This window comes from Lepidothrix coronata, unplaced genomic scaffold, assembly GCF_001604755.1.
Source record: "Lepidothrix coronata isolate B3197 unplaced genomic scaffold, Lepidothrix_coronata-1.0 Scaffold46, whole genome shotgun sequence".
Lineage (NCBI taxonomy): Eukaryota > Metazoa > Chordata > Aves > Passeriformes > Pipridae > Lepidothrix > Lepidothrix coronata.
Window position 1 is genome coordinate 1,931,371 of NW_016690226.1, and position 12,324 is coordinate 1,943,694.

At 41.0% G+C, this 12,324-nt stretch overlaps 1 protein-coding gene across 1 annotated transcript in view; it reads right to left on the reverse strand.

The window, feature by feature from the left end:
- Nucleotides 1–9,600, reverse strand: part of B4GALT4 (beta-1,4-galactosyltransferase 4) — a 40,399-nt gene extending 30,799 nt beyond the window's left edge. The window contains exon 1 of the mRNA XM_017814750.1: nucleotides 9,378–9,600. The gene's annotated coding sequence lies outside the window, so the exon portion shown is untranslated. The remainder of the gene's footprint in view (nucleotides 1–9,377) is intronic.
- Nucleotides 9,601–12,324: the final 2,724 nt, after the last annotated feature.

Genomic DNA, 12,324 nt, shown 5'->3' on the forward strand with positions numbered 1-12,324 from the left:
TTTTAAACCTTGAAGTGCAATCCTAGCACACACTAAGTAAACAACCTGCAGCACAAAATAACCTCCATGCCAGTACGCCCTGGTGGTGCCTTACTGTCACCATTGTACAACTCAGCAAAGCAGAGCTCACTTTAATGTGGATCAGGAGCCAATAACAGTGCAGTGTCAGCAGCAAGGAGTTTAGACTGGTCTTCAAAAGTCATCCCAGCAACTGGTGGACATTCCAGCAATTAGTACATGCTGAATTTCATGTCACTACAACTACACCATTAGTGGAACCCAACCTCATCTGGATACATGTACCCAAGACCAAAGTTATGTCTTTGCTTTATCGAGGTAAGGCTTTGAGTTAAGTAACAGCTGTATCCCAGGGTAAATTTACAGGACTGTTCCTGTTCAGGGTCACACCTGTTTATGTCCCAGAGTTTGTGGAGCAATAGCCCTGGAGTAAAAGGATAGAGGGGATGTTTGATAAAATAAAAAATTAAATACTTAGTAAGATAGGAAAACAATTTGAAATAGGAGGGAGAGTGAGTGACAAAAGGGGTCTAGGTCTTCTAAGGGACAGTGGAAAACAGACATGAAGCATGGCAGAAGTTAGAAGTAGGTGAAAAGGACATTAGCCTAAATACCAGAAAGGAAATGAGAGTTAGAAGAAAACAGGGACAGAGGTAAAGATAGGAAAATCAAGTGTACTACTGGCTGAGAGTGTAGAAAGTTTTATAGCATTAGTGTTCACTGGCAGGCAAACACAGTGTTACGTGACCCAGTAGAAGTGTTTTATCAAAGTCCCTGCAGCAGTTACACATTTAATCAAAGAAGAATCTTTTTGAACCTTGGCCTCTGTACTTTACTAGGCTACTCACAGCTGTAATTCAGTGTTTTATATGATGAAGTCCCATGCAAGAATAAGTTAGAAGACTAGGGGGATTCCACAAAATCTAGCAATGATGGTCTCATCTTTCACATTCTGCCTGAGCTGCTCCTTGTTCCTCAGTATTTGTTTCCTTGACTCAGTCTGGATTACAATTTCCTTGCAAATATGAGGAAAGCAAGGACCCAAACATTCATGTAGCTCTCTGATTAATTCGGTGATAAAAATATAACACTCCATGGATTGGACACTGGCAGATAAATGCAAGGTATTTCTGAAATATTGTTATCAAGGGTAGGTAGGAATAAATTGTTACTCAGCAACTGTCCTGTCTGCATTACTGTTTCCATGTGAGAATGAGACAGGAAAAGCTGACACACCTAAGTCTCCATAGCATTGCATTGAATTCTGTAGGCATAACCATTAATATGTAGTATGGTAGAGAGGAGGGTGTGTAAACCTTTAAAACATCCAGGCAAAGTTGTTCTCAAGTCATTAGCCTAACTTTTACAAATAGTACAAAGTTACTTTGAGTCAAAATACACAGCAGCAGTAAGGTTCTGCATGTATCCAGACTTGACCTTGTGTTCTGATTTGGGATGGAGAAGGAATTTTACACCTGTTGAATTAGCACAGACCTCCGTCTCCTACCTTACTGTGGCCTGTTGCACAGCTCCATCAGCTAAGATCTGGGCATATTTCACACAAAGAGCAGCTTTCCCTTGGAACAGAGGCCTTAGAGACACCTGGACTGAGGTTAAGAACATTTTATTTTTTGAAACACTACACATTATTGGGTGGGACTTTTTTTCAATCTGATCTGGAACAAAAGAATGCTTTGGCAGATTTGCTAGTACAAGGTGTATATTACAGAGGTGCAGACACAGAACTACATCCGCAGTCTGCTGGTTCAGCTGGGCTGTCAGTGGTCGTTTCTTTGGCTATGAAGAGAAGGATGAGCAAGCTGAGGTGTGAGGGCAGTGAGGCAGGCACATTCAGTCTGTTCAGTGAGCAGCAGCTGTGGTCCAGTTTGTCGGCATGAAAATTGTCTGAGGATGCTGCTGAGGCTGAAGGAAGGAAAGTGAATGCATGAGGCACAGACCGTGATCTGCTGCCATGGGATTAAGAGGAAGGATTCTCTATCAGAAACAAGCCCAATAATACTGATAAGCCAATAAGACTTTACCAGAGCCCCTTCCAGACATTTGTTTTAAAAGTAAAACAGAACAGCTGTCCTGGTTTTGACTGGGATAGAGTTAATTTTCTTCCTAGTAGCTGGTACAGAGCTGTGTTTTGAATTTACTATGAGAATAATGTTGATTATGCAATGGTGTTTCAGTTGTTGCTAAGTAATGCTTACCCTAAGTGAAGAATTTTTCAGCTTCCCATGCTTTGCCAGCAAGCAGGTGCACAAGAAACTGGGAGGGAGCATAGCCAGGACAGCTGACCCGGACTGGCCAAAGGGATATTCCATACCATAGAACGTCGTGCTCGGTAAATAAACTGGGGAAGCCACCGATGCCTGCTAGGTGACAGGCCGGGTATCGGTCAGCAGGTGGTGAGCAACTGCGTTGTGCGTAACTGTTCATTCGGGTTTTTTTATCTTGAGTTTTATTCCTTTCTCTCTTTTTGTTATCTCCACTTTCATTACCATTATTATTAGTTGTCTTAGTATTATATTTTACTTTATTTCAATTATTAAAGTGTTCTTATCTCAACCCACAGATTTTACCTTTTCCTGGTTCTCCTTCCCATCCCACTGTAGGGTGGGTGGAGCAGTGGGTCTGTGTGGCTGGCTGGTGTTAAGCCATGTCAACATCCTTTTTGGCACCTAACATGGTGCACAGAGGGTTGAGATAGCGACAGATCTGACCAGAGCATGTTAAAACAAATTTGTTATGAGCGTTCAATTAATTGTGTTGGTTTTACAATTGCTGGTCACAACGTTGATTTATCTGCTCTCAGTCATTTTGCTTGATCTCAGGGTTGCATTTTGTAACACTTTACTTGCAGCATGTGTTCCCTGTCTTGGGCTTATCGCCTTTGAGGTCTGGGCTCAGGTTATCGCTTTATTGTAGTTTTTAATACTGGCTTGTGATATGATAGAACTACTGGTTGTAAAACTAATCTGGTGTGTGTACTCAGCATTGCTCACCTCTGTTCTTTGGGAGCCATCTGTTGGGAACTATCAATAATCACAGCTTTTGTCTTTCCTCCTTAGAGAGACAGCCTATGGGGGAGACATCCTCCCACACCTTCCCCTTTCCCACCAGGCTAATTACAGTAGCGTTTGAGAATTTTGAAAATTTTGAATGTCCTTTGGATGTTGAAACCAGCATGCTCTTATTTCCAGGAATGCTGAATGTGTTCCAGGTCTTGTTTAAGATTACACAACTATTTAAGAATACTACCAAGAGAACTCCCTGAGTTACAAGTGGCAGGGTGTGTGGGATAGCATGTGGCAAGTACATAGGATAGTGGGCACCTCCAGTGTTTTGGAACTTCATCTCTGAACAAGAGCAGAATAAATATTTGAGGAAAGTATGCTGTCATCCTGTCAACTCCAGACAGGCACAAATTACTGTGAAGTGCTGTGCTGATCCCTGTTCAACACTATTCAATACCCTCAAGGGGATGAGATGGTCTCTGTATCTCATGGCAAAGCATTAGGCACTGCAGCTGCTCCAACCCCAGTGACAGGCATGGTAGCTGAACCAGAGAATCAATTCATGCAAGTATCAGTCACTCCTATTGACAAGAAGAAATGGACACGAAAGTCAGCTTGTTTAGCAAAGGGGGAGGAAGGGAGGAAGGTACATCACATGTACCGGAGTCAGGCCACTGCAGAACCACAGAACAACCAACAGGTGGCTCAGGTGGATCTGGATTGGCAACATAAGGGTGAATTATTTATAGCATGGTGGGCCCATGACACCTCAGGCCATCAAGGAAGAGATGCAACATAGAGATAGGCTTGTGATAGAGGGGTAGATTTGACCATGGGCGGTGTTGCACAGGTTATGAACGTGATGCAATTAAGGAAATCCAGTGGATAAAGACTCTCTAGTATTAAGGATAGTGGCTGAAATATAAATGTAAGGAAGCCTGGCAGACTGACCTTATCACACAACCACAAACACACAGTGTGCTTACTGGAGTACTGGAAACGTATTCCAGACCCTATGCCACCACCCAGAACACTATCCTGGGCCTTGAGAAACAAGTCTTGTGGTGATATGGTACCCCAGAAACAACTGAGTCACACAGTGACTCCAAAACAACCTTGTAGACACCTGGGCCAAAAAGCATGGTGTTGAGTGGATATATCACATCCCCAGTTGTGCACCAGGCTCCAGGAAAATTGAAAAATGCAATGGGCTGTTAAAGACTACACTGAGAGTAATGGGTGGTGAGATCCTCAAACATTTAGCAAAAGCCACCTGGTTAGTCAACACTAAGGAATCTGTCAGTCAGGCTGGTACTGCTCAATCAAAACTTTTATGTACTGTAGATTGGCCTAAAGTTCCTGTAGTGCACATAAGAAATATGCTGAGGAAAACAGTCTGGGTTATTCCTGCCTCAGGCAAAGGCAAACAAATCCATGGGATTGGTTTTGCTCAAGGATCTGCGTACACTTGATGGGTAATGCAGAATGATGAGGAATTCTGGTGTGTGTCTCAAGGGGATTTGATTTTGGGTAAAAATAACCAATGAATTAAACTGTTTGATGTCATTGCTATGTGACGCTATCTATTGTCACTTATATGTGGTGATATGCCCATCACCACACTGGGCACTTTGCAGTGCCCTTCTCCACGACTCTGGATTTGGGGATCTGAACTCAGCTGCCTTTTCATCACCACATTAATAAAGAATGAACTTTGATGAATCTGGACAAGAACAACAATGATGTAATCAGAACTGGCTTTACCGTGCAACAATCCAACAACACACACCATCTTTCTGGTCCTAAAAGACAGTTATGACAAATGAAGCCCAAAGTCATGGGAGAAATGAACTCAACTGATATTTTATAGAGACAGTTGATGGACTTAGGAAATTGTATCTGTATGTATATATCAAAAGACAGGAAAGGTGATGGGATATTTGGAAGTGTGGAAGCTAGGCATGGTATAAATGGTATAGAATAAGAGGTGGATACTGTGCTGGTTTCAGATGGGATGGAGTTAATATTCTTCCTAATAGCTGGTATAGTGCTGTGATTTTTATCCAGGAGGAGAATAACACTGATAACTCACTGATGTTTCACTTGTTCCTAAGTAGTGCTTACCCTAAATCAAGGATTTTTCAGTTTCCCATGCTCCACCAGTGAGTGCACAAGAAGTCGTGAGGGAGCATAGCCGGGAAGATGACCTGAACTGGCCAAAGGGATATTCTGTACCACAGAATGTCATGCCCCATATATCAACTGAGGGGAGCTGGCCAGGAGGGGCCAATTGCTGCTTGGGGTCAGGCTGGGCAGTGGTCTGTGGGTGGCGAGCAACTGTGTTATGCATCACTGTTGTGGGGGTTTTTCTCCCTTGAGTTATATTTCTCTCTCTCTGTTTGTTATGTTTTATTTCATTACAATTATTAGTAGTAGTAGATTTTACTTTATTTCAGTTATTAAACTGCTCTATCTAAACCTGCAGGTTTTACCTTTTTCCAGTTCTCATCCCCATCTCACCATGGGGGGGGAGCGAACATCTGCGTGGTTCTTAGCTACTGGCTGGGGTTACACATGACAGCAGCAGTGAGGGTTGGTCTGGTCAGCTCTGTCCCATTTGTCATAGTCTTGCCTAGCCCAGGTTACCAGGTTCTCAGGATAAACATTTAAGTTGTGCATCCCCACCCAGAAGTGGCTATTGCTCACAAGCAAGATTACTTTTTTTTCTCCAGTATTTCCTCTTGCTCCCTGGGAGAGCATTCTTGCCAGCCCTCTCCAGCTTCTGTCTACTTGCTGCTGTGAGGTGACTATTGCAGACATCACCCAATGTCCTTCCTGACTGCTGGCTCTTCCCAGGGGCTCCCAGTGCCCCAAGGCTGTCCTGGGTACCCGTGTGTACCTTCTAGTGTGGTTGGCTGATGGTGGCAGTGGCAGCTGGGCTTTTCAGCTTCTGATGTTCGGCCATAGGATAAATAGATGTGCTGACTGTAATGAAGCAGTTAATTCTGGGTTTTTAGGGGGTTTTTTTGGCATCTTATGGTGCAAAACATGGCCACACCTCAAGTACTGCGTGCAGTTCTGGACTCCTCACTTCAAGAAAGACATTGGGGTGCTGAAGCCAGCCCAGAGAAGGGCAGTGAAACTGATGAAGAGTCTGAAGCACAAGTGCTATGAGAAGCAGCTGGGGGAGCTGGGGTTGTTTAGCCTGGAGAAAAGGAGGCTCAAGGGGGACCTTATTGCTTTCTACAATTATCTGAAAGGAGGTTGTAGCCAAATGGGGGGCAGACTCTTCTTCCAGGTGTAATAGATTAGTAGTAGTAAAGTACGACGACGCGGGTGTGGACCTTCCGGTAGTGCATTTCTCGAATTCCGAGAGGAATCGAGTCACGAAAGAAGGGAAGCGAGTGAGAGTGTGTGTGGAGACACTCCAGAAGATGGGACAGAAGAAAAGTAAATCTTCTGCTCCCATGGGTGGCTTTAAAACAGTTCAGGACAGTCCTAAGACTGAGGAAAAACCTAGGGAGGGAGTTGGAATAGGAGACCCTAAAGAAAAGCTACAGGATACCCCGCAGGATAGGAGGAAGTCTGTTGGCCAGTATATGGTTCATTTGAAGACTGGGTATTGTCAGGTTTTAAATCTGTATATAAATAACAAAGAGTCGTTTTGTGCAGAAGAAACTGAGTATGCTAGATTACGGATCAAATCAGACACTAAAAATCATTTATTTCCTTTAAAGGAAACGAAAAAGCAGAAAAGGAATAACTGGAATCTGGAGGATTTCTAAAGATACCCTCCACCATATATCCCACCCCCCTTACCGGCTGATAGCAGGATAATAACAAGAAGCCAAACCAGGGAAAAACAAAAGCAGTTATATCCTTTAAGGGAGATTGCACTGGGAGGATAAGATGCAGGGTTAGGGTTTGTGTCTGTTCCATTAAGTTCAGGAGATGAGGAAAGTTGTTAGAAGACCTTACAGGAGTATCTGAAAGATTTGACCAGTTTCTAGGGCCAAATACATATACCTGGGATGAGGTGCAAGCGATTTTAGGAATCTTATTTACAGTAGAAGAACGAGGAATGATTAGAACAGCAGGAATGAGGCACTGGGACCAGGCACACTGGCAGGGTCTGGCTGCCGATACTGTGACCTCTTCAGAAACCTGACTGGAATAACCAGGAAATAGCTCATAGAGCTCACATGACTGATTTAAGAACTATTATAGCCCAGGGTATAAAGGGAAGCAGTCCCTAGAGGACATAATATAGATAAAACCTTTAAGGAATATCAGAAAAGAGATGAATCACTTACGGAATGGCTGAAAAGGTTAAGAAAAAGCTTTCAGCTTTATTCTGGCTTGAATCCAATTGATGACGAGAAGGGGAGAGCTATGTTGACGATGCAGTTTGTGCAGGGACCGTAGGAGGATATTCAGAAGAAGTTAGAAAAGAGTGAAGCTCAGAGAGTGTATGTACGTAAAGAAAAGGAGGGAGAAAGACAAAGGAAAAAGGCAGAAAAGATGGGAGGAGAGACAGGAGGCAGACAAAGATTTTGGCAGCAGCTATACAAGAAGGACAGAGGGGAAACAGAGACCAGAGACGAAAGATCCCTTGTGGATCTGATAGATGTGAATTGTTAAAAGGATGTGATAGGCCAAAACTAAGTGAACAGAGTGTTACTATTGTGGGCCAAAGCACATACAATAAGAAACTGCAGAAAGAAACTGCAGGAAGAGCAGATGTTTAAAGAAGATGGGGGAGTCAGGAGCTATATCTGCTGGAGACCCAAAAAGAACACCGAGCCCTAGATAAAACTTATAGTGGGCCCCAGCAACAAGAAATTGAGGTTTTTTTGTTGTTTTTTTTTGTGAACTCAGGAGCAAAAAGATTAGCTGTTCAAAGATTACCCTGGAGCTGTGCAACATCTTCAGACACTGTACAAGTTATAAGAATAAAATGAGAACCTTTTAAAGTACCTTTGATTAAAAAAATAGAAATTGAAGCTTCTGACAAATATGCAATAGGAACCTTTTTTTTATTAGTCCCAGAGGCAGAATATAATTTATTGGGAAGAGATTTAATGATTGAATTAGGAATAAATTTGGAGGTGAAAGAACAAAAATTGCAAATTCCCCAAGAAGAAAGAGTCAGACTTAAGCCCACTATAGAGCAACTTTTAATGCAAGAGTTATTAGAACCATGTATGTCTCCACATAATACACCCATCTTGCCAGTAAAGAAACCTGATGGGTCTTACCGATTGGTACAAGATCTAAGAGAAGTGAATAAACGGACAATTACCGGGTTCCCAGTGGTTGCTAACCCCTATATCTTGTTAAATATAAGTGTAATTGATTTAAAAAACAGTTTTTGGGCTTGTCCTTTTAAAGAGGAAAGCCGAGATTATTTTGTCTTTGAATGGGAAGACCCTGATTCATATAGAAACAGCAGCTTAGTTGAACTGTTCTACCTCAGGGATTCACAGAATCCCCTAATCTATTTCTACCTCAAGGATTTACAGATCCCCTGAACTATTTGGGCAGCTTTGGAGCAATTGTTAGAATCTTTTGAACCTCGTCAGGGCACAGTCCTAATTCAATATGTAGATGATTTGTTAGTTACTGAGGAGAGGTCAGAAGCTGTCAGAGATAAAAGCATTAGACTTTTGAATTTCCTAAGTTTGAAAAGCCTGAAAGTATCCAAGTCTAAGCTGCAATTTACGGAGGAGGAAGTTAAGTATTTAGGACACTGGTTAAGTAGAGGACACAAGAGATTAGACCCCGATCGAGTAAATGGAATTTTGTCATTACCCATGCCCAAAACTAAAAGACAAATTAGACAACTCTTGGGCTTATTCGGGTACTGCTGACAATGGATTGAAAATTATAGTAGTAAAGTTAAATTCTTAAATGAAAAATTGACAAGAGATGAGTTAATAAAGTAGAATGAAAATGACGAGAGATAATTAGAAAAATTAAAAGATCTGGTGAATACTCCTGTGCTAAGTTTACCAGAAAATTGGAAGCCCTTTTATCTATTTGTAAATACTGAGAATGGCACAGCTTATAGAGTTTTGACTCAGACCTGGGCTAGACAGAGAAAACCAGTCGGATATTATTCTAAATTATTAGATTCTGTAAGTAAAGGATGACCAATTTGTCTGCAAATTATAATAGCTACTGCTTTGTTAGTTAAGGAAGCTATAAAAGTGACTTTTAGAAGAGAACTAAAAGTTTTCACCCCTCATAACATAAGGGGAGTGCTGCAGCAGAAAGCCGAGAAGTGGCTGACAGATAGTCGGCTGTTAAAATATGAAAGTATTTTATTACACTCACCCAGGCTGAGGTTAGAGGTGGCGAGCTTGCAGAATCCAGCCCGTTTCTTGTGAAGGGGGCCGGGGGAGATCTAGTGCTCGATTGTCTCTGAGTAGTAGATTTTCAGATGAGGATTAGGGAGTTTAGAGAGAGAGAGAGAGAGGAGCTAAATGGAAATGAGAAGTTGTACGTGGACGGTTCATCCGGAGTGGTTAGTAGAGGTCGAGAGTCAAGATATGCAGTGAGAGACTTTTCAAGTCAGAGAGTCCGGACCCTTGGACAGGGCGTGGTCAGCTCAAAGCTTGTAAATTATATGCACCATTGAGAGCATTACAGTTATTAGACAGAAAAACAGGCACTGTATTTATAGGTTCTAAATATGCATTTGGGTGGTTCATACGTTTAGCAAAATATGAGAAAAAGAAGACTGATTAATATATCAGGTAAGAAACTTATTCGTGAGAACTCTGAGAAAACCAAAGTAGATTGCAGTTGTGTACTATAAATTTGTATTCATTTATTTCTAGTCTGAGAATTACAGACCACCTTCATTGCAGCTCCATGAACCCTTCACAAATTCCCCCTCTGGAACCAGCTGCAGAACACAGACGCCGGACACGCCTAAATAATCTAATGACTATGTGGAGAACAGTGCTGCAGAAAAAAGGGATTCATCTTGAAGGAGGAGTTATAGATATGAGAGGTTTTCAAAAAGAGTTAATGAGAGCTTGTCACACTCATGGTTGCTCATGTTACCCTTGGATTTGTGTAAAGTGTCAAAATTGTAACAGGAAAACTTGGAGGGTAGTGAGAGAAAAAGTAGTAAGAGAAGGATATTTTAACATACTATGTTTAGTTTGTATCTCTCGAGCTCATCAATTATGGACAGGAGGAGGGCGTTGGGCCTCTGACTTTCTAAACACTCCTATTCATAATAGAGAAATATGTCAAGTTGTAGAGTGTATTGAAAACTTAGAAATCAGAGCCTGTGTATTCTTTCTTTATAAGGTTGTAGGCCAAGCTATAAAATCTCAATTGGGCCAACAAAACATTATCATTATATCCGAATGTGGACAACACATTGCAGTCCCACATTCCCACATTGTGACTGACAAACGGTGGGAACAAACCAAATCATATTGGGCACAATGCAGACGAACGTCAAAAAGACAATGTTTGGGTTAGTTAAGATAATGTTAAGAATAAATAACAATCAGTTAACACAGAAGCATGTATCCCTAAAAGACAGTTAAGATATATCTGTAAAAATATCATGATAGAAACAGAAAACTTATGCTTAGATATGCATATGTATCTTTAAAATGCTTCCTCACAGTAAAACACAATCTCAAGTATTTTATGTAGGTAATAGATGTGCACGTGTAAGAACTGTTTGTAGTGACATCACCATAGATAATTGTTTGCATATGTAGGAAATTCAAATAGAAAAAGATATTTAGAGTTGCAAGGAGTGCTTGACGAGTTTAATAATCATAAGATCTCTTCCTAAGTGTAAATAAGTACAATTCACTGATATACTGAAGGCTGCTCAATTAAATGATATTGATAGAAGTTTAGCTCGATTAGACTTAGAAGCACGAGTTCAAAGACAAGAATTGCTTGATATAATAAAATACCACATAAGTAAACTTATAAAGGAATTGGAGGAGAAAAGTAACAGGTTAGGATATGACCCTTTAGTAGTAGAAGAATTCCTCAGGTGGGCCCCGATCTGGGAACACGATCAGTGAGAAGGCTGATATATTACTGATGCCTGATTGATAAAGTTTGTTCCCATAGTTACCTTCTACCAGTTGAGCACTATTTCTCCTAACTTGTACACTAACACACAGAACCCTTTCCCTTACCCCCAGTCGGATTAAGCCTAGCAAGCAAATAGCATTTTGAATTCCAATCAGTGGTGAAGAAAAAGAATTAAAAACTACATACACACTCCTGAAGAATATCTCTGCTGCCAAGAAGAAGTGATAACCCCGTTGCCCCCAGCAAAGGAGTAGACGAAGGGAAGGCAGAGAGGTACTATGGTGGAGTTATTTGCCTATAGCTGATACCACTGATGTTAGAGGATTAAATTACTAATTACTAGAATGGCCAAATTCCTTGTCCTTGTCATGATTTATAACGCTACTAGCCGCATTAACCTTTTGCCCATGCATTCTTAATAAAGTAACAAAATTCGTCAGAGACAGGATTGAAAACATACAGCTCATGACTATAAGATCAAATTATGAAAACATGAGTGACAATGCAAAAAAGGAAGAGCAGGCTGATTATGAAAATATGAGCTGTGGCATAAAAGGAGAACAGTTTTCTCTGTTGAGAGCAGCTAAAGAAGCTGTAGAAAAATTTGATGAGCAAATTTATGAATAAATAAAAAAAGGGGGGAAATTGTAATAGATTAGTAGTAGTAAAGTAATTTACTCATCAAATTAGAAGTAGTAATAGTTGTAGTAATTTACTCTTTTAATAGTATTGCATGTTATGTTCATATATATATTTTTGTAATCAAGGTTCTGTTAAGGCCGGTGGATTGTAAATTACAGAATGGGCAATTAATCTGTCAGTACTATAAACTGATAGTCCTGCAGCTGCAGTTTCTAAGCTGACAAAACAAGTTGTTATATCTTACTGAATAAGTCTTTTGTATATTGTCTAAAAGTGTACGCCTAAAGTAACGAAGGGAAGGACAAGGATCAAAGGGTCAAGAACGAAGATGATAAAAGCATCCAAGATGGACATCTGGAAGAGACTCACACAGTAGGCCTCAAGGACTAAAAATTACCTAAGACTATGGATTGGAAAGTACCTGGCAACTAAAAGCGAGCTTGCAAAAGAACCAACCAGAACCAGACTTACGAACTCGGATCCAATAGAAGGATAACAAGTGACTATGGGAAGGGAATTGACAATAGTATAAAATATACTGCTTTTGTCCACTACTTTGCTG